Source organism: Arachis ipaensis, chromosome B7 (assembly GCF_059453495.1).
Source record: "Arachis ipaensis isolate K30076 ecotype BB chromosome B7, ASM5945349v1, whole genome shotgun sequence".
NCBI lineage: Eukaryota > Viridiplantae > Streptophyta > Magnoliopsida > Fabales > Fabaceae > Arachis > Arachis ipaensis.
The window spans coordinates 50509915-50520242 of NC_142442.1; the positions used below are offsets into that span (position 1 = coordinate 50509915).

General features: G+C 37.6%; 1 non-coding gene across 1 annotated transcript; it reads right to left on the bottom strand.

The window, feature by feature from the left end:
• Positions 1–1528: 1528 nt before the first annotated feature.
• On the bottom strand, positions 1529–1636 carry LOC148551126 (small nucleolar RNA R71). Its single transcript, XR_015892960.1, has one exon. It is a non-coding gene; the product is annotated as a small nucleolar RNA R71 (small nucleolar RNA).
• Positions 1637–10328: the final 8692 nt, after the last annotated feature.

Below are 10328 nucleotides of genomic sequence, written 5' to 3' on the forward strand. Positions count from 1 at the left end.
ATAAAAGAGAAAAACATAAAAATGATGTTTTTAATTTTTCTCTCTCATCATAAAAAAATTCAAAAAAATCAAAAAAATATCTTTCCCTTTTTCTCTCATCAAATTCGAAAATTAGATTTGACTTTTTCAAAAATTTTTAAAATCAAATTGTTTCTTATGAGTCAAATCAAATTTTCAATTTGAAAATCTTATCTTTTTCAAAATCTTTTCTAAAAATCAAATCTTTTTCAAATTTCTTAGTTATTTTCGAAAATTCCAAAAATCTTTTTCAAAAATCTTTTTCTTATTTTTATATCAAATTTTCGAAAATAACAATAACAATTAATGTTTTGATTCAAAAATTTCAAGTTTGTTACTTGCTTGTTAAGAAAGATTCAAACTTTAAGTTTTAGAATCATATCTTGTGATTTCTTGTGAATCAAGTCATTAATTGTATTTTTAAAAAATCAAATCTTTTTAAAAAAAAAAAACTAATTCTTATCATATCTTTTCAAAAATATCTTCTCATCTTATCTGTTTCAAAAATTTGATTTCAAAATATCTTTTCTAACTTCCTAACTTCTTATCTTTTCAAAATTTGTTTCAACTAACTAACTAACTTTTTGTTTGTTTCTTATCCTTTTCAAAACTACCTAACTAACTCTCTCTCTCTAATTTTCGAAAATATCTCCCTCTTTTTCAAAATTTCTTTTTAATTAACTAATTATTTCAATTTTTAAATCTTAATTTTCAAAAATTACTAACCTTTTTCAAAAACTATTTTCAAAAATCACTAACTCTTTTTCAAAAATTATTTTCGAAAATTCCCCTTCTCTCTCATCTCCTTCTATTTATTTATTCATCTACTAACACTTCATCTCACCCAAATTCGAACCCCCTCTTCCATCTGTGTTCGAATTTCTTCTTCTTCTTTTCTTCTAACTCACACTGGGACCTCCATACTGTGGTAAAAAGGACCCCTATTATTATTATTTTTCTGTTCTCCCTTTTTCATATGAGCAAGAGCAAGGACAAGAACATTCTTGTTGAAGCAGATCCAGAACCTGAAAGGACTCTGAAGAGGAAACTAAGAGAGGCTAAATTACAACAATCCAGAGAGAACCTTTCAGAAATTTTCGAACAGAAAGAGGAGATGGCAGCCGAAAATAATAATAATGCAAGGAGAATGCTTGGTGACTTTACTGCACCTAATTCCAATTTACATGGAAGAAGCATCTCCATTCTTGCCATTGGAGCAAACAACTTTGAGCTGAAACCTCAATTAGTTTCTCTGATGCAGCAGAACTGCAAGTTTCATGGACTTCCATCTGAAGATCCTTTTCAGTTCTTAACTGAATTCTTGCAGATATGTGATACTGTCAAGACTAATGGAGTAGATCCTGAAGTCTACAGGCTCATGCTTTTCCCTTTTGCTGTAAGAGACAGAGCTAGAGTATGGTTGGACTCTCAACCTAAGGATAGCCTGAACTCTTGGGATAAGCTGGTCAAGGCTTTCCTAGCCAAGTTCTTTCCTCCTCAAAAGCTGAGCAAGCTTAGAGTGGATGTTCAAACCTTCAGACAGAAAGAAGGTGAATCCCTCTATGAAGCTTGGGAGAGATACAAAGGACTGACCAAAAAGTATCCTTCTGACATGCTTTCAGAATGGACCATCCTGGATATATTCTATGATGGTCTGTCTGAGTTATCTAAGATGTCATTGGATACCTCTGCAGGTGGATCCATTCACCTAAAGAAAATGCCTGCAGAAGCTCAAGAACTCATTGACATGGTTGCAAATAACCAGTTCATGTACACTTCTGAAAGGAATCCTGTGAATAATGGGACGCCTATGAAGAAGAGAGTTCTTGAGATTGATACTCTGAATGCCATATTGGCTCAGAACAAAATATTGACTCAACAAGTCAATATGATTTCTCAGAGTCTGAATGGAATGCAAGCTGCATCCAACAGTACTCAAGAGGCATCTTCTGAAGAAGAAGCTTATGATCCTGAGAACCCTGCAATAGCAGAGGTGAATTACTTAGGTGAACCTTATGGAAACACCTATAACTCATCATGGAGAAATCATCCAAATTTCTCATGGAAGGATCAAAAGCCTCAACAAGGCTTTAATAATGGTGGAAGAAACTGGTTTAGCAATAGCAAGCCTTTTCCATCATCCACTCAGCAACAGACAGAGAATTCTGAGCAGAACCCATCTAGCTTAGCAAACTTAGTCTCTGATCTATCCAAGGCCACTGTAAGTTTCATGAATGAAACAAGATCTTCCATTAGAAATCTGGAAGCACAAGTGGGCCAGCTGAGTAAAAGGATCACTGAAATCCCTCATAGCACTCTCCCAAGCAATACAGAAGAAAATCCAAAAGGAGAGTGCAAGGCCATTGACATAACCAAATGGCCAAACCCAATGAGGGAGAGGAGGACGTGAATCCCAAGGAGGAAGACCTCCTGGGACATCTAGTGATCAATAAGGAGCTTCCCTCTGAGGAACCAAAGGACTCTGAGGCTCATCTAGAGACTATAGAAATCCCATTAAACCTCCTTATGCCATTCATGAGCTCTGATGAGTATTCCTCTTCTGAAGAAAATGAGGATGTTACTGAAGAGCAAACTGCCAAGTTTCTTGGTGCAATCATGAAGCTGAATGCCAAATTATTTGGTATTGATACTTGGGAAGATGAACCTTCCTTGTTCACCAATGAACTAAGTGATCTGGATCAACTGACATTGCCTCAGAAGAGACAGGATCCTGGAAAGTTCATAATACCTTGTACCATAAGCACCATGATCTTTAAGGCTCTGTGTGACCTTGGTTCAGTAATAAACCTCATGCCCCTCTCTGTAATAGAGAAACTGGGAATCTATGGGGTGCAAGCTGCAAAAATCTCATTAGAGATGGCAGACAATTCAAGAAAACAGGCTTATGGACAAGTAGAGGACGTGTTAGTAAAGGTTGAAGGCCTTTACATCCCTGCTGATTTCATAGTCCTGGATACTGGAAAGGAAGAGGATGAATCCATCATCCTAGGAAGACCTTTCCTAGCCACAGCAAGAGCTGTGATTGATGTGGACAGAGGAGAATTGATCCTTCAATTAAATGAGGACAACCTTGTATTTACAACTCAAGGATCTCTCTCTGCATCCATGGAGAGGAAGCATAAAAAGCTTCTCTCAAAGCAGAGTCAAACAAAGCCCCCACAGTCAAACTCTAAGTTTGGTGTTGGGAGGCCACAACCAAACTCTAAGTTTGGTGTTGAACTCCCATATCCAAACTCTAAGTTTGGTGTTGGAGAGTCTCAACAATGCTTTGAACATCTGTGAGGCTCCATGAGAGCCCACTGTCAAGCTACTGACATTAAAGAAGCGCTTGTTGGGAGGCAACCCAATTTTTATTTATCTAACTATATTTTTCTTAGTTATATGTCTTTATAGGTTCATGATCATGTGGAGTCACAAAATAAATATAAAAATTAAAAGCGGAATCAAAAACAGCAGAAGAAAAATCACACCCTGGAGGAAGCATCTGCCTGGCGTTCAACGCCAAAACAGAGCATGGTTCTGGCGCTGAACGCCCAAAATGGGCAGCATCTGGGCGCTGAACGCCCAGAACAAGCATGGTTCTGGCGTTCAACGCCAGAAATGGCAACAAATGGGCATTGAACGCCCAAAATGGGCACCAACCTGGCGCTGAACGCCCAGAGTTGTGTGCAAAGGCATTTTACATGCCTAATTTGGTGCAAGGTTGTAAATCCTTGAACACCTAAGGATCTGTGGACCCCACATGATCATCTCAGGATCTGTGGACCCCACAGGATCCCCACCTACCTCCACTCACTTCTTCTCACCCCTCTTTCACACAATCCCATAAACACTCTTCCCCAAAACTCTTCACCAATCACCTCAATCTCTCTTCCCTATAAACCTACCTCATAAACCCCACCTACCTTCAAAATTCAAAACTAATTTCCCACCCAAACCCACCCATATGGCCGAAACCTTCCCCCCTTCCCTTCCCTATATAAAGCCCTCCATTCTTCCTCAAATTCACACAACACAACCCCTCTATATCCTTCTTGGCCGAAGCACAACACCTTCCCCCTTTCCTCCATATCTTCTTCTTCTTCCTCTATTCTTTCTTTTATTGCTCGAGGGCGAGCAATATTCTAAGTTTGGTGTGGTAAAAGCATAAGCTTTTTGTTTTTCCATTACCATTGATGGCACCTAAGACCGGAGAATCCTCTAAGAAAGGAAAAGGGAAGACAAAAGCTTCTACCTCCGAGTCATGGGAGATGGAAAGGTTAATCTCCAAAGCTTATCAAGACCACTTCTATGATGTTGTGGCCAAGAAAAAGGTGATCCCTGAGGTCCCTTTCAAACTCAAAAGAAATGAGTATCTGGAGATCCGACATGAGATTCAAAGAAGAGGTTGGGAAGTTCTAACAAATCCCATCCAACAAGTTGGCATCCTAATGGTTCAAGAGTTCTATGCCAATGCATGGATCACCAAGAACCATGATCAAAGTAAGAACCCGGATCCAAAGAACTATGTTACAATGGTTCGGGGGAAATACTTAGATTTTAGTCCGGAAAATGTGAGGTTGGCGTTTAACTTGCCTATGATGCAAGGAGATGAACGCCCCTACACTAGAAGGGTCAACTTTAATCAAAGGTTGGACCAAGTCTTTATGGACATATGTGTGGAAGGAGCTCAATGGAAGATTGACTCCAAAGGCAAGCCGGTTCAACTAAGAAGATTGGACCTCAAGCCTGTGGCTAGAGGATGGTTGGAATTCATCCAATGCTCCATCATCCCCACTAGCAACCGATCTGAAGTTACTGTGGATCGGGCCATCATGATTCATAGCATCATGATTGGAGAGGAAATAGAAGTTCATGAAGTCATCTCTAATGAACTCTACAAAATAGCCGAAAAGTCATCCCCCATGGCAAGGCTAGCTTTTCCTCATCTTATTTGCCATCTATGTTACTCAACTGGAGCTTTCATAGAAGGAGACATTCCTATTAAGGAAGAGAAGCCCATCACTAAGAAAAAGATGGAGCAAGCAAGAGAGCCCATTCATGGAGCTCAAGAGGCGCAAGAAGCTCATCACCATGAGATCCCGGAGATGCCTCAAATGCAATTTCCTCCACAAAACTATTGGGAGAAAATCAACACCTCCCTTGGAGAATTAAGTGCCAAACATGGGACAATTAAGGGTGGAACATCAAGAGCACTCCATCATGCTTCATGAAATAAGAGAAGATCAAAAAGCAATGAGGGAGGAGCAACAAAGACAAGGAAGAGACATAGAAGAGCTCAAGGACATCATTGGTTCCTCAAGAAGGAAACGCCACCATCACTAAGGTGGATTCATTCCTTGTTCTTATTTCTTCTGTTTTTCGTTTTCTATGTTATGTGCTTATCTATGTTTGTGTCTTCATTACATGATCATTAGTAGTTAGTAACTTTGTCTTAAAGTTATGAATGTCCTATGAATCCATCACCTCTCTTAAATGAAAAATGTTTTAATTCAAAAGAACAAGAAGTACATGAGTTTCGAATTTATCCTTGAACTTAGCTTAATTATATTGATGTGGTGACAATGCTTCTTGTTTTCTGAATGTATGCTTGAACAGTGCATATGTCTTTTAAAGTTGTTGTTTAAGAATGTTAAATATGTTGGCTCTTGAAAGAATGATGACTAGGAGACATGTTATTTGATAATCTGAAAAATCATAAAAATGATTCTTGAAGCAAGAAAAAGCAGCAAAGAACAAAGCTTGCAGAAAAAAAAATACGCAAAAAAAAATAGAAAGAAAAAGAAAAAGCAAGCAGAAAAAGCCAAAAGCTCTTAAAACCAAGAGGCAAGAGCAAAAAGCCAATAACCCTTAAAACCAAAAGGCAAGGGAAATAAAAAGGATCCCAAGGCTTTGAGCATCAATGGATAGGAGGGCCTAAAGGAATAAAATCCTGGTCTAAGCGGTTAAACCAAGCTGTCCCTAACCATGTGCTTGTGGCGTGTAGGTGTCAAGTGAAAACTTGAGACTGAGCGGTTAAAGTCAAGGTCCAAAGCAAAAGAAGAGTGTGCTTAAGAACCCTGGACACCTCTAATTGGGGACTTTAGCAAAGCTGAGTCACAATCTGAAAAGGTTCACCCAATTATGTGTCTGTGGCATTTATGTATCCGGTGGTAATACTGGAAAACAAAGTGCTTAGGGCCACGGCCAAGACTCATAAAGAAGCTGTGTTCAAGAATCATCATACTGAACTAGGAGAATCAATAACACTATCTGAACTCTGAGTTCCTATAGGTGCCAATCATTCTGGACCTCAATGAATAAAGTAAGATGCCAAAACTATTCAAGAGGCAAAAAGCTATAAGTCCCGCTCATTTAATTGGAGCTATGTTTCATTGATAGTTTGGAATTTATAGTATATTCTCTTCTTTTTATCCTATTTAATTTTCAGTTGCTTGGGGACAAGCAACAATTTAAGTTTGGTGTTGTGATGAGCGGATAATTTATACGCTTTTTGGCATTATTTTTAGTATGTTTTTAGTAGAATCTAGTTACTTTTAGGGATGTTTTCATTAGTTTTTATGTTAAATTCACATTTCTGGATTTTACTATGAGTTTGTGTGTTTTTCTGTGATTTCAGGTATTTTCTGGCTGAAATCGAGGGACTTGAGCAAAAATCAGATTCAGAGGTTGAAAAAGGACTACTGATGCTGTTGGATTCTGACCTCCCTGCACTCAAAGTGGATTTTCTGGAGCTACAGAACTTAAAATGGCGCGATTCCAATTGCGTTGGAAATTAGACATCCAGGGCTTTCCATCAATGTATAATAGTCCATACTTTGGCCAAGTTTAGATGACGCAAACTGGCGTTCAACGCCAGCTCTCTACCCAAATCTGGCGTCCAGCGCCAGAAAAGGATCCAAAACCAGAGTTGAACGCCCAAACTGGCACAAAAGCTGGCGTTCAACTCCAAGAAGGACCTCTACACGTGCAACACTCAAGCTCAGCCCAAGCACACACCAAGTGGGCCCCGGAAGTGGATTTATGCATCAATTACTTACTTCTGTAAACCCTAGTAGCTAGTTTATTATAAATAGGACATTTTACTATTGTATTAGACATCCTGAGTTTCATCTTCGGATAATAGTAGTCTTGGTTACTCCGGTTCCCCTCTGGGGCCGAGGCCAATGAACTCTCTTATCACTTATGTATTTTCAACGGTAGAGTTTCTACACTCCATAGATTAAGGTGTGGAGCTCTGCTGTTCCTCAAAGATTAATGCAAAGTACTACTGTTTTCTATTCAATTCATCTTGTTTCACTTCTAAGATATTCATTCGCACTTCAACCTGAATGTGATGAATGTGACAATCATCATCATTCCCTATGAACGCGTGCCTGACAACCACTTCCGTTCTACCTTCGATTGAATGAATATCTCCTAGATTACTAATACAGGGGACCAAGTCCAAGATATTGGGATCTTCGTGGTGTAAGCTAGAATGATGGCGGCATTCAAGAGAATCCGGAAAGTCTAAACCTTGTCTGTGGTATTCCGAGTAGGATTCAATGATTGAATGACTGTGACGAGCTTCAAACTCGCGATTGCTGGGCGTAGTGACAGAACACAAAAGGACAGTAAATCCTATTCCAGCATGATCGAGAACCGACAGATGAATAGTCGTGCCGTGACAGGGTGCGTTGACCATGTTCACTGAGAGGATAGGATGTAACTATTGACAAAGGTGATGCCTCCAGACGATTAGTCGTGCCGTGACAGGGCATTTGGATTATTTTCCCAAGGGAAGACCGAAAGTAGCCATTGACAATGGTGATGCATTACATAAAGCCAGCCATGGAAAGGAGTAAGACTGATTGGATGAAGATAGCAGGAAAGCAGAGGTTCAGAGGAACGAAAGCATCTCTATTCGCTTATCTGAAATTCTCACCAATGATTTACATAAGTATTTCTATCCCTATTTTATTAATTAAATTTCGAAAACCCCATTACTATTTTATATCCGCTTGACTGAGATTTACAAGGTGACCATAGCTTGCTTCATACCAACAATCTCCGTGGGATTCGACCCTTACTCACGTAAGGTATTACTTGGACGTCCCAGTGCACTTGCTGGTTAGTTGTGCGAAGTTGTGAACCATGGTATTGGCATCATGTTTTTGGCGCCATTACCAGGGAAAGAAAGAGCGATGAATTTTACATAATTAAAGTGTAATCACAATTTCTGCGCATCATATTTTAAAAGGGAAGGGCTAATGGTTTCGGTTTTATTATAAGAGGAAGATTAATATTTAAACTTTATTTTTGAAGGGTAACATTGTATTTGTATATAAAAATCGAGGTACAATTTGTAATTATATAAGTTTTTGGGTATTTTGGGAAATAAGCAAAGTTTAGGGGTAAAATGTGTATTTTATAAAAGTTTTGGGTTATTTTTATAAATTTAAAAATAAGTGAGGGTTCAAATATAATTTTATAATATATTAAGGTTAAAAATAGAATATTAAAAGTTCGTGATTTAGAAAGTAATTAATAGAAGTTTAAAAATAAGGTTTTCTAAGCTAAGTTTTTAAGAAAAGATATAAATATTATTTATTTACCATTTAAATTATTATATTTATATTATTGTTAATGTTTTATTACGAATATTAATTAGTAGAGATATTATTAATATTATTATAAGTCAGAGAAGAGCAAACAGAGTGATCTTAAAAGCTTTAGAGAACGTAGACTTAATTAAAGTACTATATAATTCTTTTTTATAAGACACTTAGGGAATGGCGAGGGAAGAATGTGAAGTTGAGTTATGATAAAGAATTAAAAGATTAAAGAAAAGAAGAAGAAAGAAAAGAAGAGGAAAGAAGAATATTAAAGAAACTTCTGCCACAGGAGAGCAGAGAGTAAAGATTAAAAGAATCTAAAGGAATTCTTGCCACAGGAGGACAGAGAACAGAAAAGAAAAGAAAGAAAGAACAAAAAGAAAAGAAGATAAGTAGATATATTGTTTGGCACTGAGAACGAGTTGGGATGATTGTGTACCTACTGAAGATGAGCAGAGATATGGTGATGAGTCCACTGAGATTTATTTTCCAAAGATACATTGACCAATCCAGGGGATGGTCGCACCTGTAATACAGAGGTTGCTTACAGAGGTTATTGAAACATACATTGGCTAGAGAGCCTCACCTGTAAGACCGAGGTTGCTTACAGAGGTTATGTTTGCACACGTCGGCTCAAGAGAGTCGCACCTGTTTGCTTACAGAGGTTATGACACTGGAAACCAAACCCAGACAAAGGTTGCTGAGTTATATCGGGAGAGGGTCGAAACCGACAGATGAGCTCATTACCTGCACTAGGGATAGACATGCATCATACTTGTTTGCGCATATTTGTTTGTGAGTGTATTTTCTGTGATTGTGGGTGTGCTAAATGACTGTTTGAATTATGCGTTCTTTAATTGTTGAATTAGATGGTACCTTGTTGACTGTTATTGCTGACCAAGTAAATATAAAATGAACTTAACTTCTAACTCCGACCCTACTAAGAACTCCCTAGTTCTTACCCCCTATTTCCACCCCTTTCAGCTACAGGTGCGAAGGTTTACTGTGGAGCTACAGAAGCATAGAAGATTATATTCACGAGTTGAGTTGTTAGAATTTATTTTCCCCTCATCATTTATTGTTTTTAGCTTTTAGAGGGGTGGGATTTATTTTTGAGAATTTTTGAATAAGTCTATGTATATAAAACTATGTGAATATATACTTTTGTGGTTAAGTGTTTTAAAATAAAGTCTCCTTTCGAATTCTTAATTAAAGTATCAGTCGTATTCGCGAAGGCTCAATATTAAATAAAGATATTATAGAATAAAAGGTTTAGAGGTATGTGACGCCTAGGCTTTTAGTACGATCATGAGGTGCTAAAAGTTAGGGTGTTACAAATGATCCCTTTATATGAATAAACTTCAGTAAGAAAAAATTCAGGACCATTATCAGAACGAATAATCTTAATTTTTGAATTTGAATTGAGTTTTCCCTAAAGCAATAAATTTTTTAATAAGTTGTGAAACCTCACTCTTAGATTTTAATAAAACAACCCAAGTGAACTGACTAAAATAATCTACTATAGTTCAAAAATATTTATGATGATGAACAGAGGAGATTCTAAAAGGTCCCCAAATGTTAAAATATAATAATTCAAAAATAGCATTTGCATGACTTAGACTAGGTAAAAAGGAAAATTTTTTTTGTATAGGAAAATGGCATACATCACAAATTTTATTTTGGTGTGTCGAA